General features: G+C 51.0%; 1 protein-coding gene across 3 annotated transcripts in view; it reads right to left on the bottom strand.

The window, feature by feature from the left end:
* CCR6 (C-C motif chemokine receptor 6) overlaps window positions 1–5,268 on the bottom strand; it is a 26,959-nt gene extending 21,691 nt beyond the window's left edge. For all 3 annotated transcript variants that reach the window (XM_008688465.2, XM_040628053.1, XM_040628054.1), the window contains exon 1: window positions 5,022–5,268. The gene's annotated coding sequence lies outside the window, so the exon portion shown is untranslated. The remainder of the gene's footprint in view (window positions 1–5,021) is intronic.
* Between the last annotated feature and the right edge of the window lie 487 nt (window positions 5,269–5,755).

Raw genomic sequence — 5,755 nt, 5'->3', positions numbered from 1 at the left:
GCCAGGGCAAATACCCCCCTCTGCACAGTCCCCCTCTCCAGCTCCCAAAGCCCCGGATCTCTGACACAAGCTCTTTTCTGCTCAGCCTCAGGCACAGCCCACAAGTGCAGAGGAGATCCTGGCCCCTGTGAACTAGCAGGGGACCCCTGAGCCCACAGGGACAGGGCTCAGTCTTTCACTCCAGCACTGACCTTCCGGTTCTCCTTGTGGGGCTACCAGACTCAGGGTGGCCGACCGTCCTGGTTTGCCAGGGGGTAGAAATGTCAGTGCTGAGACCAGCACAGTTCTGGTCACCCTGGGTGTCACTGACGTCCGTCACTGACGTCAGGGCAAAGGAGCCCTTCTGCCACGGTTAGGACGGGCGGGGTGCCTCCCTCAGGAGGCGACTGGGCCTGAAAGCAGGACCCTGGGAAGGGAGGAGGGAAGCTGGTTGGCCAGGGGCTGGGGGCAGGGGGGAGGCGGATGCCTCACACAGGGGACAAACGAACGCTGCTGGCCTCATTCTCAGGGGAACCAAAGGAACACTTGGGCCAAAAGATAGGAAGAGGAGGAGTTCTGAGGAAATCAGGCTGCCCGGTCCAGGGATCCGGGAGAGCTAGGGACGCGAGGGAGGCAGCGTCAGGAAGTGCTCCTCTAGGGGCCCTACAGAAGCAGCCTCCCCGCGTCTTCGAGAGACACACGTGAGGGTTTGAAATTCTGTGTTCCTGACACTTCGTGGTGGGCGGCTGCCCAGCTCCTCAGCAATGGGGACATGCGACCCCTCACACACGACATCCTGTGTGCGCCCATGCCGGGCACAGCCGCTGTTTTAGAGATGAGTTCAATGAACCAATATCGTCCTTTATACAGTGCCTGGGATCTTTGGAATGGGAGGAGAGAGAGAGGTTTTCAACACAGTTGGCCTCATGACATAGCCGTCTCTTTAGAAAATTTTGTTCGAGGTCCCAAATTTAAAGTTCTAACTCTGACCACAACATTCTAGACACAGGAAGTGTGAGAAATGATGAGTTTTTATAAGTAAAAGTGAGAAACTATGACAAAACTATGATCAGAATATAGCCTGGGATGGAATACAGTAAAATGAGAGTGGTGGTTGCTCAGGAGTTAGAGAAGAAATGTCGCTTTGTTTCTGTGTCTCTGTGCTTTCCACACATTTAACAATGAGGTACGTTGTTTGCATAATGAAACAATTTCTAAGAACAGGGACATCACTACTGCAGCAACTGTTACAGCTATCACTGCTGGAAAATCACACTTTCTAGATATTTCCTGACCATGTTCACTGTTTGAGTGTTCCTGTAATTGAATTTCTTTGTCAGTTTCCAGAACGCTCTTGCTTCCAGTGAGATGCAGTTTCCAGAACGCTCTTGCTTCCAGTGAGATACAGGAAATGTGTCGGATGTTGGACACCCACCCTGGCTCAGCACAGGGAAGTGAGAGAACACGGTATTTTTGACCGAACGAGACAATCAGTAAAATAGCTCTAAGGAGTTCTAAAACTAACTTCCAACAGAACTGCTCTCTCTCAGACTTAAACATATCACAACACTCAGGGCGCCAGGGTGGCTCTGTTGGTGAAGCGTCTGCCTTCGGCTCAGATCATGATCCCGGAGTCCTGGGATCGAGCCCCGCATCAGGCTCCCTGCTCAACGGGGAGTCTGCTTCTCCCTCTCCCTCTGCCTGCTGCTCCCCCTGCTCTTGCTCTATTGCTCTGCCTCTGACAAATAAATACATACAATCTTTAAAAGCATAAAACTCTTCAAGGAAGACACAGTGGGTTTCACCAGAACACAGAGCGAGGATGACAGAACGGCCTCCTTGGCACCTGCTTCACCAGGTCAGCAGCTCAAAGGACGCGGTGGCCGGCGTCCAACCCCGAGAACTGCCCCATGCGTCCGGAGAGGAGACGCGGCGCCCCAGTGCCAGCCACAGTTTCAGGGGGCGAATCATTTCAGCTGGGTTCACAAGATCGGAAAAAGCTCAAACCGACGAAAGACCAGAGAAGACTGACTGAATTTATTGTATTTTCACGTAATTATACACACAAAACAGTGCACAGTGGCTTACTAAACCAGAAAGAAATCTGGGAAAGAAAATTGGGACCTCCAATCAAATGATTTTGATGTCAGATAAACCCACAGGGAAATCTCAAGTCTCCTTCCTTGAACGTCTGAAGACATGGGTGCCTCAGTTCCTCCTGGCGCTCATGGGGCATGACAGGGGAGGGGTACCCGGCACAGGGCCTGGGAACCCCACTGATTCATTGTGTTCCCCAGTGACCCAGATTCAGGGCCTGCATTTTCATTTTAAGGGGAACAGCCAGGCTGATTTATAAAGGTGCTACAGAAATGAGAAAGGATGACGTCAGGACAGACTGTCACAGGCTGCTCCCCACAACCTCCCCACACCTCCCCCACACAGCCCCCTATACGCCCCACACACATCATATACACACAGCCCCCATGCATACACCCTGCGCACACACACACCCCTCACGCGCACACGCTCCGACCCCCTCCGGGAGCACAGCAGGCAGCTGCCTCAGTGGTTCGGCCAGGCGGGGCGGGGGCTTTCTCGCCCCAGCCTCGTGTCTACAGTGTAAACAGCAGCCGCTGCTCCCCGCGGACGGGCTCCTGCACTTGGCCTATGAACTTCCTGGGCTGAAAATGCAGATTCTGGCTGACAGTCTGGCCGCCCGGGCTCCTGCAATCCCAACACCGCGCCTGAGCGGCAAGAGTCTCAGGGCCTCAGCTAAGTGCCCGGAGTCCGGGATTCACAAAGCACACCACCCATTGGCCCCTGGAACTGCAGACGGTGGGGGGTACGGGGGGGGCGTGGAGGCTTACGACCTGGAAGCCCATCGCAGGAGAAGGGTGCTGAGCAGGGGACCCAGAGGCCACGCCCTCCCCGCTCCCAGGACACCCCACACCCACACACCGGCGAGTCCCGCTCTGCATCGGGACCCTTTGCTGGAAGAGGCCCCACAGCACCCAGAGCCACCATCGCGGCGGCCGGCCCCGCCCTGCTCCTGGGTGCCTGGCCCCCCCTTACAGCCTCTGCGTGTCATCGCGCATTTCTTCCTCGCCTCTCTTCCCCTCCCCCCTGCCTCCCCTGTCTTCACACCTGCATTCTCTCCTCGTGCAGTTTCTTTCTATTTCCATCTCCTCGTTCTACTTCCAAAACAGACAAAGTCTGAAAGGTAAAAAGGAGTGTATTTCTTTTGGAAACGCTCAGTCACCTCTGGTACGGAATCTTTTTCCGATTGTGAAAGCTGTGTGCGGCCCTCGCATCCCCTGAGCACGGGACGAGGCACCGGATGGTGAGCGCGCCCCACGCAGCAGTGCCGCGATGCCCGCTCTGCCCACTCCTGCTCTTCGGGAAACGTATCCTACGTTAACTGTCAACTACGGTGGATCATGTGCAGATTTATATTTAAGATTTGAGATCTGATCCATGAAATGCCTGCTTAAACAGGTCTTCTGGTCAAATCATCACCATCTAGCCCTGCCTCTGATGCCCTTTGTGGCCCCCACTATGGACGTGAGCCTTTCTCCTCTGCAGCAATGCCCCAAATTACATGCAGAGATTGTTCAGATTCTTGGGACCCTTTGCTTGTTTACATCAAATGACGGCGGGTTAAGTATATTGAGCTGTCCTGTCTGTATTTTGGGATTCTTCCATCCCAACCTTTGACGGCAGCCAGTCTATCAGCCCACTGCTCTCAGTGTCTGAAGCCAGCAGGTGACCTTTCTGCTTCCAGTAAGCTCTGGGCTGGGAAACCCAGCCGCCCCACTAGTCAGAATTGTACTTAAAGTAAGACCCAGGATCTCTGAGTGTGTTCCTGAGGGTCTCCCCCAGGAGAAACACTCACAAAGTTCAGGGTACGGGCTTTGTGGTTTTTATTTTGGTTGCAGTCTCTTTTGGGGTTCATTTCCTTTTTCTCAGTTTGTCTTAGAGAGCTTGTAGTATTAGATAAGAAACCTCCAGGTAAAGGAAGGCTCAGAAGGTTTAAGACATTCAATAAGAGAAAACAGAATGCATGATTAAAGCAGATGTCTCCCATATTGTCATATAAATGCAGTAACAGTGTTTTTTAAATGGTATAAACACATGAACCCACAACACAGAGAAACTCATTGCCACCCATTTGTCACTTTCACTTGGAAGACGACGTTATCACAAGACCGTCTTCCCATGAATTAGAGCCTGGTTCGTTCTCTTGGCCAGACCCAGCAGTGCAGACACATAGGGATGCTTGCTCACAGACAGCTTCACACCCTCTGCTGGGCAGATTCTAGTCCCCGTCCCCCCCCTCACCCCTGCTGGTCCATCCCTCTTCTCCATCCACATGGCACTTGCTCCTGCCCTGTCCCCTCACCTTGCCCTGCTCTCCCATGTCAAGCCCTCCCTGCCTCAGCCTCTCACCTCCTCTATACGCCATCCTTGTGTATATGCCCCAGCAGGCCAGACTGTAACAGCCCAGAGCCCACGGCAAGCGCAGGAAGTCAGGGAGACTGTGTTCTGCTTGGGTTTACAGAATCCGCGTCTCTTCCTCACACTCACGGCTCATACAGATGATTGCCCTTTAAAATCGGGTTCCTTGCAAATGCTACAGGCCTTTCCAGGTACAAGCCACCATGCATCACCAGCACCTGGAGGTCGTACTTAACATCTTTATGAGATAGAGAGAGCACAGATTCCGGAGTCGGACGAACCAGGACTCAGATCCCTCCATGGCCACGCACCGATCCCATGAGCTTGTCCAACTCCGGATTCACACCTGCTTCCCAGGACTGCCATCAGAACCACCCAAAATAAATGTGAAGTCTATAGACCCAATAAAAGTTAAGGCTCTTCTCTCTCCCCAAGGCATGACCAAAGTTGTCTAAATAAGCATTTGATCAACATCGGACTCGATAATATGAACGTTGCAAAATTTGTTTTTACCCTCAAGGCATGAAACAGTCATTAAAACAACAGATACAATATTTTCTAAATTCCAAAACAAAACAAAAACTTACCAATGAAGAAGTAGCTCTTTGTTTCACAAATGAGCAGCCCCTGAGTTTTTCCCTTAAATTTCAAATTTCTTAAGTCTGTAGATTTCTCTTCACCCGTGGAAACACCGTGGCTTTCTCGTGGCCGTGTAAGACAGCGTTGGTGCTCTGCCACTCTGAGGAGTCCACACTGTGGATATCCTCCTGCTCATTGCTCAGCGACCTTCTCAAGTGACTAGTCTCTCATTCTTTGCCCACAGGCTGGGTGGTGTGGTGAACTACCTCGCCACAAGTTTTATTCCTCCAGCACATACTTCAGATCATATAAAGGTAATGAATAAGGTGGAGGAAGGAAGACAAGTTTATGCAAGTAGGTCACTTGATCATTTCAATTTTAGATATAAATTCTTTTTGTTTCAGAATTATTAATCTGGGGAATATTTTTTTTATTCTTTTTGGAAATTCCAAATTAATTAGAACGATTATAAAGTTCTCTGAAAAGCTCCACACAATACTGAATGAACTTTCTAATCGACTACCCACATTCCTATTCTTAAGAGAATAAAAAGCCTGAAAAAAAATATGACTAATGCTTTTATGGTAAAAATATAATGACTAGAGAACCAGCATGTCACAAATTTTGCAGGCCTGTGACCATCTCCGAAAGAAGGCATAACCCAGTTGCAAAGGAGAAATCCCACCCGTGTTGTTTCACTAGCCTTTTTCTACAGCATGTGACTATTATACCATAACTTGAC

Source organism: Ursus maritimus, unplaced genomic scaffold, assembly GCF_017311325.1.
Source record: "Ursus maritimus isolate PB19 unplaced genomic scaffold, ASM1731132v1 scaffold_13, whole genome shotgun sequence".
Taxonomy (NCBI): domain Eukaryota; kingdom Metazoa; phylum Chordata; class Mammalia; order Carnivora; family Ursidae; genus Ursus; species Ursus maritimus.
The sequence above is the reverse complement of the archived record's forward strand: the minus strand, read 5'-3'. Positions and strand labels throughout refer to the sequence as shown.